Source organism: Crocodylus siamensis, chromosome 3, assembly GCF_052110815.1.
Source record: "Crocodylus siamensis isolate JL-2025a chromosome 3, ASM5211081v1, whole genome shotgun sequence".
NCBI classification, from domain to species: Eukaryota; Metazoa; Chordata; order Crocodylia; family Crocodylidae; genus Crocodylus; species Crocodylus siamensis.
This window is the reverse complement of record NC_143397.1, coordinates 121,925,311-121,943,034: the sequence shown is the minus strand read 5'-3', so window position 1 is coordinate 121,943,034 and position 17,724 is coordinate 121,925,311. Positions and strand designations below refer to the sequence as shown.

At 44.9% G+C, this 17,724-nt stretch overlaps 1 long non-coding RNA gene across 1 annotated transcript in view; it reads right to left on the bottom strand.

Moving 5' to 3' along the window:
• Positions 1 to 16,337: 16,337 nt before the first annotated feature.
• The window catches only part of LOC149868750 (uncharacterized), a 33,371-nt gene continuing 31,984 nt past the window's right edge, over positions 16,338 to 17,724 (bottom strand). Inside the window, exon 3 of the long non-coding RNA XR_016441023.1 lies at positions 16,338 to 16,776. This is a non-coding gene — a long non-coding RNA (uncharacterized LOC149868750). The remainder of the gene's footprint in view (positions 16,777 to 17,724) is intronic.

Below are 17,724 nucleotides of genomic sequence, written 5' to 3'. Positions count from 1 at the left end.
CGCTGGCCACCTGCCTCCGCACTGTCATGGCCTCCGTCACTGGGTCTGAGCAGAGCTACTGCATGCCGGGCAGAACCATCCAAGACAACCTGTTTCTGCTGCGTGACCTACTTACAGCCAGTGAACTCTTTGGCCTGGACGTTGGCCTTATCTCTCTGGATCAGGAGAAAGCCTTTGATCGGGTGGACCATGCCTACCTCTTTCGGACCCTGGAGGCCTTTGGCTTTGGGCCCCTTTTCACTGGCACCCTCCGGGACTTGTATCGAGATACTTCCAGCCTGCTCAAGGTGAACAGGGTGCTCTGTGCCCCGTTCCCCGCACGCAGAGGCATCTGTCAGGGCTGGCCCCTGTCGGGCATGCTCTATGCCCTGGCCATTGAGCCACTGCTGCATGCACTGCAGCGCCACCTGAGCAGTGTGGCCTTGCCACCAGCTGTGGGCCTGTCCGTTGCCCCTCCACTGCGGCTCTCAGCATATGCAGACGATGTGACCATCTTCCTTAACACCCAGGAAGACGTGGAGGCCCTGACAGCCTGCCAGCGAGCCTACGAATGCGCCTCTTTGGCCCGTATCAACTGGGCCAAGAGTGATACTCTGCTCCATGGAGAGTGGATCGCCACGATCCCCCCGGACTTGCCCGGGGGCCTCACCTGGCGCCACGAGGGCCTTAAGATTCTGGGCATGTTCCTGGGGCCATCGACCTTCATGGCGTGCAACTGGGACGGCCTCAAGGAAGGAGTGAAGGCCCGCCTACAAAGGTGGCACTGGCGCCTACCCAGCCTCTCCTACCATGGACGCTTCCTCATCGTGAACAACCTAGTGGTGGTGACCCTGTGGCACCGGTGCACCGTACTTGATCCTCCAGAGGACCTGCTCAAGAGACTCCAGCGCCTCCTGGTTGACTTCTTCTGGGATGGGCACCACTGGCTCCCACGACCTGTTCTTTACCTACCTGTGACTGAGGGGGGCCAGAGTTTGGTTGACCTGGCGAGCAGGGTTGTCGCCTTCCACCTCCAGGCCCTTCAGCGACTCCTGTACAGCGAGGAGCACACACCTTGGCAACACCGGCATGCCGGCTTCTGCAGAGGGTGGGGGCCCTCAGCTTTGACCGGGAGCTCTTTCTGTTGGACCTTACACTTTTGAACTGGGCGGTGCTTCCAGCCTTTTACCGTAGCATGGTACGAGCCTGGAAATCCACTTTCCACCTCCAATCCCAGGCCCGTCACCTCCAGTTCCCGCAGTTGCTGGGGGAACCCCTGGTGCACAACCCAGCACTGAGGCGCCCCATGCCGAGCCTGGCCTCTGCCAGTCTCACTGCCGCTCTCATTCAGGCGCGTGTTCTCTGCCTGAGTCACCTCCTTGACCCTGCTCGGTCAGCCTGGCTCTTGCCTGAGGCCTTGAGCAGCCGGCTGGGCATGCACTCCATTCGCAGTGTGGGCTGTCTTCTGTGTGACATCCGGGCTGCCCTCCCATTGGAGGTGGCAGCCGCCCTGGAGGACCATCTCCGGGCGGGCCAGGTCCCCTGCACTGAGGATGCCCCGAGCGAGGCTCTCCCTGCTTACCAGTCACCCCAGCCGTGGTCAACGATCTGGCCAGCAGCCCTGGCACCCTGCTGATGCTCCCTTTGCCTCCTGACAGTGACACGGGTTGTCCTTTTGCTTCTCTGTCGCATAGAGGTTTATACGCCTGGGTGGTTCATGCCCGCCACACCCAAGTGCTGGCGGGCCACCCCGATACACCGTGGTGACGGTGCCTGGGGCCGCCAGGTTCCCCACCAGCCCACCCGGCGTGGCGCACATTGTATAAGCCCCCAATCACCAAGAAGACTGGCGACCTGCAGTGGCGGTTGCATGTTTGCGTCCCACTTCGACCCAGCCACCTCAACGGCCTGTCTCTTCTGCCCAGAGGGTGTTGAGGAGACCCTCTTTCATGCTTTCCTGGACCGCCCCCACCTGCAGCCGCTCTTTGTCACCCTCGGGCCGCTGCTGCTGGTGCTGGGCAGGAGCTTTTTGGAGACCACCTACATGTGCTCTTACCTGTACTGGGTGGCTGAGAAGGGCCCCGTCTGCCTAGCCAACTTTGTACTGGGTCAGGCCAAGTTGGCCGTCCTCAAGAGCCGCTGGAACCGGCCTGCCGGGACCGGCTCAGATAATGCCCTGCGGCTTTTCAGCCTCCTGGTGCAGGCGCGCCTCTCGCTGGAGATTGAGCACGCTGTGCTCTGGCGGGCGGTGCCTGCCTTTGAGACGCGCTGGGCCCTTGAGGGAGCACTGTGCCAGGTGGAGGACAGCTGTCTCAAATACGCGCTCTGATGTCATGACCGGTCTGGGCGACCGGGCTGGCTTGGTGTCAAACTGCGACTTCCAGCTCGTGCCGTGTCCTGGGCTCTCACCAGGCTGTCTTTTTGCTTTCTTTTTGTGTGGAAGTTGAAGGTTTTGTTACGTGTATGATGGGATGGAGCAGGGTCTGAACTGTTTATGTATATAGTTATGACCGTGTGGCCGGCACACCGACCGCATAATTAGCATATACGACACGACGTGAAATGCAACGAAGGTGTCTGTCACGGTGTGATGTGCTGGTTGGTTTGGTTTGGTTTGGTAGTGAGTTGTTTGTGTTTTCGCTTTGTAAGTGACCACCATTGTTGTATACCTGAACCCCTGAATAAAGTAATTAAAAGTCAAAAGTCTTTTTTTCTTTCTTTCTTTTTGCCGTTATAATCATCATTCTTTACAGGCCTTCATCCTCACCTGGCTTTAACACATTCTTTATGGATAACAAGTCCTTTAGATGAAGCAGATTTTATTCCTGTGAAAGCTGTGTCTTGGATATGCAACTTTCCAATATATTCGGTCCTGTTTAATGGTACTGTTGAACACTTAGAGCAGAATTTACTGCTGCCTTTTTATATCTGGCATATCATTTCTTGGATTCAGAGGTACAATTTAGTGACACACCAACTGACATTATCTGAAAAAATGGAAAGCCATATATTGCCCAAATGGCACACATAAACAAATGTGAGTCCTCCTTGTTGAGTCTGATAACTTCATACTTATCTGCCTCACCTAATATAGGCCAGACAGTGCCTCATCTAATCTGACTTCTCATTGAGAAGAAAGGACACAGAAGCCTCTGCACTAACCCTCTTCCCCTGCAGAGCCTGCTCAAGGGCTGCTCAGAGCAGCAGTCTCATCATCAAAGGTGCTCACCTACTGCTACCAAGGGATTTGTTCTGAGGGCTATCCACTGAAAAGGGACATCAGAGAGCCAGGGGACAGAAAGAACCATGGATTTGCCTTTTGCAGGGCAATGTTAGAGGAGTGTTCTGCACGTGCAGTATACACACACAAATAGCAATTTTAAATTGCAGTTGCAGAGGGGGAGTTTTGTTGCCACCTTTTGTCATCCTTACAAAATGGATGCAGGAACCCATCCCATAGCTCTATGATGCCCAAAGAGGAAGGGAAGGTAGTGGTAGGTGGGTCTTTGGAGCCATGTTCTGAAACCAGGGGCTTATGAAAAGGGAAATCCTAGTTCAGATTTCTTCCCTACCTTCTGTTTGTGTCATATTTTCCTTTTTTGCTAACACACACTAGCTGCCCCTACACGAGAAGCTATTGCACAGTTTTTACTGCACATTTATTTAGTACTTGTATAAACAAGTACTAAATAAATAAGCAGTAACCTGAGTTACTGTGCAGTAGCACTGGTGAAAGCCTTTTTTGTAACACATCTGTTTAAGAGCCTAATACTACTGTGCAGTAGCATTATGTCATGGTTTTTGCCACGCAATACTACTTTTTTAGAAGTATCAGGCTACTGTGCAGTCAGTGTCTCGTGTAGATGCACTGAATTGCAACCCTCCCCCCCTTTTTTTTTTGGTAATATTTGTTGTTTGTTTGTTTTTCCTGAACTAGTAGCTTATATAAATAGGAATTATGAGTCCTTCCTTTTTCATGTCCTTGTGTGACAAGACATTTAGCAGAATTTGCAGATTTGTTGGAATCTCTTAGGTCAATGCCATGAGTATGCTATGACCTCAAGCTTGTGACTTCTGGGCTGTCAAGCACTCAGGCCTCAGAACTATGACTGTAATTATACAATAAGGCTCAGTAGTATTTATGTATTATATGGAAGCACTGTCATTTGCATCATTCCAATTAATATAATGACATACTGGAACTAAAAAGCCAGTAGAGATGGTCAGGGCTTCATGATACAAGAGCTTCCATATGAGAGGTGTTTGTATTCCAACTGCTAGGTGTATAGGTAGACTTAGGTGCCTAAGTGTAAATCTGTACCACCCTTCTCAAAGCTCTTCACACTGTTCATAAAAAAATGGGGGGGAATTCCCCCCATTGTTTTTGTGTGTGTAACTCAGTTTGAAGGTTTGAAAGGTCAGATAACTGTGTTACATAAGTAGGTGTATTAATGGAATTTCAGAACTTGAACAGGTTAGAATGGAATCAGACTTTAAACTGCTGGTCCTGGAGTTTCACCAAGACATGAAAGAGTGAAAAGTTGAAAAGTGACATTAATCACCCCTTCTCCTTCCCCCCTTCTCATCCTGAAGCATGCCCTATCTGTACATGAGTAGTAGATGTGTTCCATCAAAAAAAATCACAATTACAGTGTCTTTTCAGAGTAAAAAGCACTTTTTTATTAAAAAATCGTCCCTCAAACATACTCATTCCTTATACAGACACAGCTCTACCCATTTTCATCACGCATTCTGCAAGAGAAGGTACTATGTTAGTACTATGTCTATATGAAAAAAATGTTACTTTTGTCTAACTTTTGTCTAAACTTGAGTTACCTAATATATTTTTAAGCACACCTTAGCACACCTTGTATATATACAGTTCAACATGATTCACATTATTCTGAATCAATGAGAACTGTATTATTCAGTTATATTTGTTTTTGCTTTGATCTTAAACTATTAAAATGTGCACTAATTTGCTAGCTGTTGTGGGCATTTAAAAACACAAAACAAGCTATGCAAAAAATAGTCAAAAAATATTGTGTCATTAATCCTGTAGTTAAAGGTATGTGTCTTATTCAGTATCATAAAACAAAATACTGCATGTTTTGACAGTGACTCCAATACTTTACTGTCACTCATTCCTACACCTCAGTTAATATTACCACACCTGATTTCAGGCTTTTAGCTAGAGCATTTGAAATTTGAAATAGGGCTGTGAAACTGAAGAGAGACATTACCAGGAACAGCTAACTGCAAACGTGCAAAAGACAGGATAGAACAGTGGAACATCAAGACCACTGAAAAGGATAGAGGGTCATTAACACCTATGAAGTAGAGAGAGATTAGCAGGAATCAGAGTGATGATAATAAGCCATGAAGTCAATTGACCTCTGAATAGAGATGCTGCTCCCAGTCCCAGGTAGTTTGTTTTAAAATTACAATGGAGCAGGGATTCAAGTGGGGAAGGAGGGAGATGCAACTGCATCACTGCACCCCCACCCCCCTTGGATTTGCGTTTCGTGGGGAGGCTAGGATTTGTCTTTACTAGCTAACATATTAAATCTAAAGCTTTGTCTTCACTGGGAAGTTAACACATTTAGGTACTGTCGGTTAATAAGACTCCCTTTTCCTAGTATGGCCTGAGTAACTGCTTGCTTTGAGTAGGCTTTTAACAATACATTGCAGATCTGACATGGGGCCTCGGTTAGTTTAATTTTCATGAAATTAGATTTGTCTTTCAGAACCGTGGAAAATTATAAACCAATCAGCCTGACATCCATCCCTGGAAAAATCCTGGAGAAAATTGTCAAGGGATCTATCAACACCAGACTAATGGAAGGCAAGCATCTGAATGCCAGCCAACATGCCATTGTGACTGGCAGGTGTCATCTGATCAGCTTCATCTCTTTCTATGACCAGGTAACACATGGCCTGCACAAGGGAGATGACATGGATGTCATGTATCTGGAAGTCAAGAAAGCCTTTGATCTAGTTCCCCATGATGTCCTTATGGTTAAGCAAGGGAACTGTGCCCTTGATCATGTTACAGTCTTTTTCATAGATTGTAGAGTCAAAAGGGACCAAAAGAATCATCATGTCTGACCTCCTGCCCCTGGCAGGAAACAGAGCTGAGGTCAGATGACCCCAGCCAGGTGACTATCAAGCCTCCTCTTGAAGACCTCCAAGTTAGGTGATAGTACCATCTCTCTTGGAAGCACATTCCAGATTCTGGCCACCCTTACTATAAAAAATTTCTTCCTAATATCTAACTTGAATCTGCTCTCCACTAGTTTGTACCCATTATTCCAAGTTACTCCTAGGGGTGCTCTGGTAACTAGCACATCTCCAGTTCCCTGTTGTCCTTCCTTGATAAACTTATAGGTGGCTACAAGGTCTCCCCTCAGATGTCTCTTATGAAGGCTGAAGACATCCAGATCCCTCAACCTCGCCTCGTAGGGTCTTTCACAGAGGCCACTAATCATGTGAGTTGCCCTCCTCTGAACCCTCTCCATATTCTTTGTGTCCCTCTTAAACTGCAGCGCCCAAAAGTGGACACAGTACTGGAACTGTGGCCTGACCAATGCTGCATAGAGGGGGAGCATCACCTCCCTCGATCTGTTGGTCATGCATCTGCTAATGTACAACAAGGTGCAATTCGCCTTGTTGATGGCTTCGTTACACTACCAACTCATGTACATCTTGGAGTCAACTATGACTCCAAGATCCCTCTAAGCCATTGAGCTGCTGAGGAGGTCATCCCCCTGTAACTGTTTTATTTTTTTTTCCCTTCTGTATAACTGCCGCACAGCACTCTCACATTTATGTAACCTTGAAGTCTTAACTAGTAAGCTAAATGAGCGCTTTGTATTTTTCTCTGTTGGCATTAAGCTACACATGCACATTTTGTAGATTTTATTTCTTATCTAGAAGTGTTATTTTTGCAGAAATGAAACTTATGTAAAAAGTCTGCCTAGTAATTATTATGTAAAAGAAACTATCCTATCCCTGTATGCTCAGCTTATATCATAGTTAGTGTCACAGAGGCAGTCCAACCAACATCTATAAAGAGGCAAAGAAACAGAAAACAGCAGAGACGATGACCGGAAAACTCTATAGGCCCGATCACCCTATAGACCGGTTCTCAGCCTCTCCGTCTGGGCGTACCCCAGCGCAGACAAAGGCCTCGAAAATCCAACAACTGACAACGATTCACCGTGTTACAGTTTTGTACTGTATATCCCATTCATGAGCTGTTGACCAGTTCTGGGACTTAAAGAGCCGGCAGCCGCACCTAGCTTTGGACTAGCTCCACTGTTGGAACTCAAGGGCTGGCTCTGGAACCCCGTGAACCAACAGACCCCCTTTGTATCCAGCATACTGTAACTGAAGAAACATCGGAGACTCCACTCCTCGACTGCCTCTCATTGTAGCTTAGACAGCATATCTACGCTCGCTATACTTGTATTTACTGCAGCTTCGTTCCAACCGGCCTCCCCTCTTATTCGTAAGAGGGTGAGGCCAGGTGAGTGAATAAAATCTTTTTGTTTTACTCTATATCTACTCTGTAATAACTTCTACTACTAACAACCCATATCAATGAGCCATTGACCAGTTCTGGGACTTAAAAAGCCGGCAGCTGCACCTAGCTTTGGACTAACTCCACTGTTGGAATGCAAGGGCTGGCTCTGGAGCCTCGTGAACCAACGGACACCCTATAAATTAAGAAACACTAACAACTTACTCCAAGTCGTCTACTTATGCCAACTTGGCGAACCTTGAGGGCAGCTATAAAGCTACCTCCAATCCCGCCCCACAAGCCGCGTGCTCACACAGCTCCGCAAAGCCCGTGGCTCCCCTAAGCGGTGCTGGAACCGCTAGCCCGGCATTCCGCCACACCCCCAACCTATAGGTGTGCTGGGGATTCCTCCTCCCTAGTTGGAGTACCTTGCATTTAACTTTGTTGAATTACAACCTATTTTATTTTGCCTATTGGTTCAACCTGTACAGATCAGCCTGTATCTGCTCCCTACCCTCCAGTGTGCTAACTTTGCCCCATAACTTTGTATCATCTACGAACTTGGAGAGGGTGCTCTCCACACCCTCATCCAAATCACTGATGAAGATATTAAATAATACCGGTCCAAGAACCGAACCTTGCGGGACCCCACTGCCCACCTCCTTCCAGACCGAGAATGACCCATCCACCACCACTCTCTGGGTACAGTCCCTAAGACAGTTGGCCACCCACCTGACTGTGTAAGTGTCCACTCCACAGATGACTGATGGCTAGGTAACTGGCTACAGGGTAGGACCAAAAGAGTACTAGCTGACAGGAGCAAATCAACGTTGGTGCAGGGTGACCACTGGAGTTCCTCAGAGCTTGGCACTTGGGCCAGTACTCTTTAACATCTTCATTAATGATCTGGATTTGGGAATCAGATGCAACTGGCAAAGTTCACAAATGACACCAAATTATGGGGGAGGGCTGTCACACCGCAGGACAAGCTGAGGATACAAGCCAACTCGGACACACTCTCAAGGTGGGCTGACCAAAACCTGATGGCCTTCAATGTAGAGAAGTTTAAGGTGCTGCACCTTGTAGGAAGAGCCTTCAATATACATACGGGCTTGGCAGTGCTACACTCACTAGCACCATGACAAGAAGAGAATTGGAGGTCTTGATTGACCACAAGATGAATATGAGCCAATGCGATGCTGTAGCTGGCAAAACAAATCAAACTCTGGTGTGCATCCACTGATGCATCTCAAGCAAAACCAGGGACATCATCCTCCCACTTTACTCGGCCCTGGTTAGACCGCAGCTTTGGGGCCCCCACTTCAGGAGGGATGTGGAAAAGCTTGAGAGAGTCCAGAGGAAAGCCACTTGTATGATCCAAGGCATGGAGGGTAGGCCATACAAGGAGAGGCTGAGGGACTTGGGACTCTTCAGTCTGGAAAAGAGAAGACTCAGGGGGGACTTGGTAGCAGCCTACAATTACATAAGAGGGGTACATCAGGACCTGGGAGAACAGCTGTTCACCAGCACTCCCCAAGGGACAAAAAGGTCTAACTGCCATAAACTCCAGGGAGGCCGATTCAGACTAGACATTAAAAAAAAAGTTCTTTACAGTGTGAGTGTCCAGGGTCTGGAACAGACTTCCCCCAGAGGTGGTGCAAGTACCTACTCTGGACTCTTCCAAAAAACATGTGGATGATTTTTATTCCTGGGGTCACTTGATCCCAGCTGACTTCCTACCTATGGCAGGGGGGCTGGACTCAATGATCTCACAAGGTCCCTTCCAGCCCCTAATGTCTATGAAATCTATGAAATATTATGCTGATATTATATAATTTTTTACATATTTGATACATTTTCTAAGAACTCTAAGGAACATAAAAAGAGATGTTTTGTTAATTCCACTTACTTCCCAATTTAAAAGCAAATAAATGTTTAAACCCTATAAACAGATTTGAAAAATATAGACATGTATTCTGTTTTTGATTACTTGTGTTTGAATAGTCTACAAAAATGGCTGTGTGATGATGCTGAAATATTTGAACAAGTGCGGATCCATGTATGGTTAAGAAAAACTTCCCAGCATTAAACAATCCCCTTCTGATGATTCTTAACAAACAAGAGGCAGGATGAGGTTGCAAAACATATCCTGAATTTAGTGGAAATACAATTAAAAAAGTCATGTTATCTAAGTGTGTAGTTGTACCTTGTTGAATAGATATGTTGTATTCATCTTTGTTGCCTCTTGTACTCTAAGGCTTAATATGGCATGGTTAATTATAGAACAATAAGAATCCAGTCCAGGTGGAAATAAAGAAATAAATTCACTCCCAAACTGAGGTGCTTCTTTTATAGTCTGTTCAAAATAACGGCACAGCATTCCTCTAAGCTGCACGGTGTGCGTGACCATGCAGGCACACTCATGCTGCAATGCCAGGCATGCCTTCACAGCCGTGCATGCTGCACAGCTTAAAGGGAACGCTGGGCACAGGGATGCATAAAACACGGAGTGGTAAGTATGTACCTGTTCATTGTTACAACAGTATTTTTTAAGTTTGCATGCTACCAGATTCTACAAGGTTTTTGTATCATATTGCCTCTCATTTACAAGGTATATTCACAATATGTAATAAAAAATATAACTTCTGAACAGGATTGGTATATTTTTTCTTTCCATATTAATGTGTAAGAATTCCAACCTATTTATGTTAACACACTGTAACAAATTTATAAAGGAATCTCAACAGCAGGTTAAGTAGTGGCAGAAAAAGAAATTCTGACTTCCCTTCTCACGCATTGAGCTTGTCACAGTGAGGTTGCACATGATTGCACTTGTAATGTAAAATCTATATTGTTTTCTTAATCTGTATAAATTAATATCATATCAGTTAATGAGAGAGTGAAAATGTTTACATATGTCTATGCATTAATCACTTCCAGAACTCATTATCATAAGAAATCTCTTACAAGATATTCTTGTTATTAGTCCTTTGGCAAGATAGGCATTTTTATTTAATTAAGGTGTTAAGTGAATTAAAAATGACATCTTTAGAGGGAAATGGATGATTGGTTTGGAAGTGGGTCAATGGCACTTCTACTACAAAATCCTGAAAAGTGCCTGAAGGAATATTCATATTAATTTATGAAAAAAAAAATTAGTTTTATGTAATTAAGCATTATAGATGGAAAAGTTCAAAAGACTGAACATGCCCTTTATCCAAATGAAGATACAAGTGGTTCATAATATAGTGATATTAAAAAAAGAATTCTGATTTTGTTATGGTGTGGTTTTTTTGTTACTGGTTTTATTCTGGATTTCGTTTATCACAGTGCAAAGAATAAAAAGGGGTAAATTCTGTATTGTCATTCACAAACCAAATGAAATGTGTTTTATTCTTCTATGTGATTTGAAGTACAATCATAATATAGAGATTGATTTAGCTGGTTATTTTAGTATGAGCATAACTTAATCATATGAATCATTTCACTCTTCCTTTTATGTTAAGAAAAAAAAGAAAAAACACAAATAAACTCTTCATGAGAGAGTGCAGGGGATATTTCCTTTATAATGTACTGCATCAGTTCTTTCTCCCACCAAGTTTTTGAGAAGGAGAATGTACTATGAAGTGAGGAGGAAAAAACAAGCAGCAACAGTAGTTTCCCAGACTCCATCCACAAACAAATTTGGGCCTCTCACATTTCCATTTAGTAGATTGTACAGCTGTTCAAAATACAATGGCATTCTTTTTGCTGAATTCCTGAAGCTTTTCTCACTCTGGCTTATGGCTAAAGAGAAGTATGAGAAGGCAGGAGAAATACCATAACCATGATGGTGGCAAGGGAAATACCCTGATAGAGGTAATGTAATTAAAATGGCACTGTGTAATAGAGGGTTGCACCCTTGTCCGCTTGCAGACAGGACTCCTTACAAGAGCCTCATAGTTAGCTTCTCGCTGGCCTGCTTCCAGTGGAAGGATCTTGGCTACACGCTGACTTTATGAAAATGGGAGACTCCTCCTTAGCCTGCTCCTGCAGCCATGTGGCTGAGGGCAAGCCAAACTCAGGGGCATCCGAACCCCAAGCTCCCAGGCTTCGGCCTGCACATAGGCTGTCTGCCAAAGCATTTGGAAGCATCTGAAGCCCCAGGCGGGGGTGGAGGATGTTTGCCAGCAGTAGGGCCACATTTGGTTCTTGAATGATTCATAGATTTGGAATTGATTTGGCTGATTTGACTAGGAACATGAAAAATTTTCCTGAAAAAAAAAACGAGGAGGCTGATTTAAGACATGAGTACCTCAAGTTCAGGATCCTGAGTCCTGGGATGATGTCTGAAGGTTAGTTTCTGTTTTCAGTTCCTATTGAATCTTATTTGGCATGGGAGACAAAGCTTGGGTAACTACTGAGTTATCCTGATTGGCACCCCCTTGGCTATCCTGTAGTGTAGACTGTCCCTTCTGCATGACTTTTTCATCCTTTGAACCAGATGTGGAAAAAATTGTGGCATTCTGTCAAGCATTATTTAATTGTGCCATCAGATAGATATGCATGTGAACAGGTTACCTAGAGAGGTGGTGGAATCTCCAGCCTTTGAGGCTTTCAAGGCCTAGCTTGACAAAGCCCTGGCTGGAATTATATAGTTAGTGATGGTCCTGCTTTGAGCAGGGTGTTGGACTAGATGACCTCCTGAGGTTCCTTCCAACCCTAATTTTCTATGAGTCTATGTTGCTCATAGTAGACTGTGTAGTTCTTCATAATGCAAACCTCCTTCTTTCTTATGGTTTTTCAGCAGCAGTTAAAAATTTAAATTATTATTACTTGAAATATAAATTAATGTCAGTTCCTGAAAAATGAGTTATTCACCCCCGCCACCCTCATTCTCCCCCTTCCCAAGCTGTCAGCAGACTCAGGCAGAGGTCTCTGCATTCTTAGTTTCTTCACAACTCTTGTTTTAAAAACAGAAAGTGGAAGTTCTCTAGAGCACCAGAGCATCCTCAGAAAATGCACCAGGTTGCCTCCCAGGTTCAGCCTGGACAAAATTGAGTCTTGGAGGTTATTTTCAGAGTCAAGACTACAAATGTGAAGGACTGGTGAGATAAGTACTCTTCCTTAATTGTAAAGGGAAAAGTGATTGTGAGAGATGACCTTCAGAGGAAGGAAAACAGAAGGGAGAGAACCAGAGGTTAACACTCACAGCTAGAAGAGGCAGGCCTATGACAGAAGACTCCTTGCTGAGAAGAATCGACAAGTTTGTCAACAGTGCATATCCAGGAAATGCCAGAGTGGGCTGTCTGCCAGGATTGTCAATATGTGATATGGACCTAAGAATGAAAAGGAGCTTTAGAGGAGCAGGGATTAGCCTGGGCAGCTCAAACACAAGGTAAGAGATGAGTGCTCTAGTGGCTGTCCAGAAGCCAAGCAGAGGTCAAAGCTGGAGGGGAATAGTCTGAGAAGCCAAGGTCCAAGGCATTGGAATCTGGTTAACACATCAAGCCAACGAGCAGAAGCAGGAGGCAAAATCCAAGGTGAGCAGCAAAGGCTAGTTGTCCAAAGTGAGAAGCTGGAAAAGGAAGTGAGGCAAGGAGATGTGAACAGGCTAGGAGCTGCCTGCAGCTGTTGTGTAGCAGAGGGCAACTACAAGGGTAGTTCCTTAAATGCTGAGCCAAGGCCTGCCAGGCAGGTGGGCTGGCTCAGCAGGAGCTAACTACTAGTAGCATAATTAACTGAAGTGGGCAAGCAAGGTATTAGCCCTGGGTGCTGTTTTCAAGAGGGTACCAGAATGGCAATCACTGGGGAGCCCATGCTGCCTCTGCCAACTTATGTGGGGAGCTGGTATAACAGCAGTAGCACCCTGCACCATGATAGCAGCAGCAGCAGTAGCTGCAACTACAGTGTCTCCTGTCCAGAGGTAAGAGCTCAGCACCATCCCCCCCCTCCCCCTCCCCCTTCCCTCTATGCTTGCTAGTGTTCAACATCATCCCCATTCAAGCCATCAACATTCCTAGCTATGCTTCTGCTAGCTACTAGTTACCTGGGCCCACTAGCTTATTAGTCTATAGAGAAGTGGCTTACCCCTGACCTAGAGAAGGATTCAGCAGGTCAAATGACACTATCCAATCCCAACTGTAATAGATCAAGCATGACTGCTCCAGGCAAGGGAGGATTAACAGGAACACTTTTAGGTGATTAAAGGATTTGCTGAAAGACTTATTATGACTTGAGATGACAATGAGTAATGCCAAGAAAGAAAGTATCAGGCTTTGGTGGGGGGAAGGGTGCAGGGGGACGGTATTGCTCCTGGAATCCTTGAGGGTTCAGCCTTGGGACCAGGATTTTAACATTTTCATTAATGATCTCGACACAAAAATATTGGAGTGTGATAATGAAATTTGCTGCTGACACAAAGTTGGAGTGCATGGTCAACAGAGAGGAGGATCAGAATATCAGACAGGAAGAACTGCATGCCATTGAAGACCAGAGTAAATTAACTGTACAAAAATTCAAGGTCATGTTTTTAGACTAATAAAGAAGATTTCTACTATCAGCTGGGAGCTCATCAGTTTAAAACAACAGAGGAAGAGAAATTCCTGGATATTGTAGACCATGAGATGACTGTGTTCTGCAAATGGGATGCACCCAGGGATAGGGCAATTGCAGTCCAAAGATGTATTGGATAAGATCCTTCCAATAAGGATGGAGAAACAGTAAAGACAAGTACTGTCCTGCTGCAGAGTAAAAAACTCCGCAGCAGCACATTTGTGCATGCTACCCCATCTGGCTGGGGCACAAGACTGCTTTAGTGAAGGGGCTGCTAGCCAGCTAGCCCAAGTTCACATGTGCCCCAGAAAGCCCCTCCACAACAGGGTGAGCCAGGTGAAGCAGCCCCAGGCTAGCCACCTGATGCCCCGGGCCCTCTGCTAGCTGAGGATGCTCCAGTCTGGCTCCATGTGCTGCACAATAAGCTCCACAGTTTATTAATGTGCTGTAATTGCAGGTGTAGAAGTGCCCCGCCCCCCCAGTGAACTAAATGGGGCCAAAGGAGTTGATAACCTCTGCCATAACAAAGATGTTGGTGCCTAACTGTAGGCACCATGGTTTAGAAATGTGTCCCTTTATTTGTAATATAAACTCTGAACCAATTAGCAGGGAGGAAGTATGCAACAACATGACTAGCAAAATCCCCTGCAGTCCAAGTGATCTCACAGCAGAACAGGTGGCAAGATACTACAGCAGCCTTCTTCCCCTTTTCCTTGCAATCTGAATATCATCCAAACCTTGTCAGCAGTGAAACAGAGGATACTCCGACACTGACCCAAAATTCTGAAAAGGTTTGCTGGTAGCTGGTATGTATATATATTCATTCTCTCTGAGCTGCACTGCTATATGGAAGACCCAGGCAAGGCTGTAATTTTCTAGACCCTGTTCTTTCTGCAGTATAACATTTTAAAGCCTGCTGTACTGAACAAAGTTCTGATGGCAAAAATTGCCTTTGGTAGGCTCAGGTTTTCAGGCTTGATTCCTGCAAGCAAGCCCCTGACTTTCTTTTGCCAGCTCCCACCAGTGTACTTCCACTAGCAAAATGGCAAGTGTGGATGCTGCATTAGTTGTGTGAATCCTCAAAGTGCTCCAGTAATAACACTACAATGAATACCTCCGGCCCCATGACAGTGATTTCCCTAGTTAGAGTACTAACCTCTGCTGTCTAAGGGTTATAGTAACCAAAAGGCACCACATTTAAAATCTCCAGTAGAAGAAATGTCACTTGTATGGCTAACCTGCCTTTACTTTGTGAAAATTTATGGCTCTGTGCAAAAAAAAAAACTCCATATGAAGCTCATTATGCTTCCTGGAACAAACAAAATATCCCCAATCCTGAGACAGAAGGAGCAGAGTAAACCTAACTGCAGAGGAAAAACAGATATTGTGGAGGTAATGCAAGAGCTCAGCTAGGATAGGGTCAAGAAGCAGTGCACCACAAAGGTGAAGGAGATGTGGCAGATGTACTAGAAGGTAAGGGATGTAAACAGAAAACCTGAGCCCAGTTTATTCTCAAAACAGGCTCTGGCAATAAATTAGGGTAATAGAATTATTTAGTAGCCACAATGTTTGTCATCAAGATAGAATTACAGCTATTATAAAACAGTAATACATTAGAGAATCAATTTATTGCAGACATAAACAGAAATAGTTAGAAAGAAACCAGTGCATAAAAATAAAACATGTAGGAAATGTAAAATATTCTCTGCAAGCAATTCAGTGACTGGCCATTCAAAGTACTTGACTTTTAAAAGTAAACTTGTAAAATGAACCTGCAATGAAAACATTGCAAAAGACAGCACTTTGGTGTAAGTCCAGTGATCCAAGTCCAAGATATATTATCCTCATGTGCACTAAGGGGGAGATACAGAGCAAAGATAGGGATGGGTTCACATGGATTCACTTTCTTCAGCTTTCAGTGCTAAATGGTAGAAGCAAATCTTCAGATGTGCAGATTTCTTTCTTTTTTTTAATTGTCCATTTTATCCTCTGAAACATTCTTTAAAGTGTTTCTAGAAGATCCTCTGGCTCCCTTGCTATCTTTGGTTTCCTGAGCCTTGCAAACAAAGATAGGCCCAGCCACTCCAACCCACTATTAGCACTGCAAACACAACAGTGTGCTTGCTGCAGACACAACACTGTGCTTGCTTGCTGGCTTCTTGGAAATGCCCACTATCCCTGAACACACAAAGATTGTATGCTTTCCCATGACAGTCAATACTAATGTTGGTGAAGTGAGCCCTGTGATCCACCAACATAACAGAATCATGGAAACTTTGTGGAGGAGTCATGCACTTCATCTTTCACCCCAGTGCAACATGGGAAGCCTGCCAATCAAATCTATCTGTTATTTCCTGAACCTAGGACATCAGGACACTTCATGATTGCCTAATGACTCACAGCAGTCAAGGGTTGTGATCTTGCAGAGGGCAATACCAGCTGCTTTAATGCTGATGTCTTCGCCGACAAGTCCTGATTCAAGCTCAATACATTGTTTTACGTATGGCGTAGGTGCCTGGTCGTTATAGCTCTATACCCTATCCAGTCCCACCATTCACTGCTGGCTTCTTGGGCCTAGAAACATTGCTCCTGTTCATGGCTCTAGGTAACAAAAGGCTGCAGCATTCTGCAGTTTCTTGTGTCCTGCCTGGAATGCAGCCATTCATCCTTTTTGGGGCCTCAGTTGCTTCATCTTCATGGCAGCAGCACTTGCCACTGTCACCATGGTAGTTATTGGAATTCTGTAAATACAAAAAACATGTGGACCATCTCCGTGAAACAGAAACTAGGACTTGCACAGTTTTTTTTTTTCAAGTAGCATAAAGATTATGGGGTGGAGAAGACCTATGAAGCAAAGAAGAATTTTGCCTTGGAAGTGCCATCATTTCTTGAGCGCAACATGTAAAAAAAAGTGTTATGAGGCATAGTACCAGACTGGGGTATGGAAGATACTCTTTTGCCAACAGAATCTTTTGCTGGAACAAAGACAACCCAGTGTCCAAGTGCCCTATCACCATAGCAATGGTGACAAGTGTAAGCAGGAGCTATTCTGCTGACAAAATGCCCTATTTTAGAAGGCACCTGGCTGTTATGGTGTTGTTGAGCAAAGTCAGGTCTCCCAGGTAAGGAGCTGCGTATTGGGACTTATCTAGACAAGGAAAGGGGGAGTTTCTTTAAGATGTGTTAGTGAAGACATTCTAATTAGGTCCTGTTCAAAGATGTTAAACCTGGCTACACTAGATGCTAATGTATTTTTATAAATGTGTTGGGTTGCAATGGCTTCCCATGGAGGAGCGTTACCAACCCTAACATATTTTGAAACACTCCATTAAAATCTATTAGCTCAGACTTTTTACAATACTCCTTTTTTAAGTTCTAGTCTAGATGAGACATTTTTTCCTTGGTCTCTAGAGCAGCATTTCCCTACAGATGACATTTCAGGCTTCCTGTGTTAATTGCTGATTCTGGTTTTGATCCAAACTCATATGAGAGTAAAGAGGTGTTTATTTGTCTTTATGGTAACCAAGACAAGAACTGTTCAATTAAGAATTATTTATAGTTTAAATACTCAGGACTTTTAATTATGCTGTGAACCTTGCCTAGTCACTATGGGTGCATCCACACATGCTCTTTACTGTTGAGCTGACTAATTAGCTCTGCAGAAAACTGTCACCATCTATATGTGGACT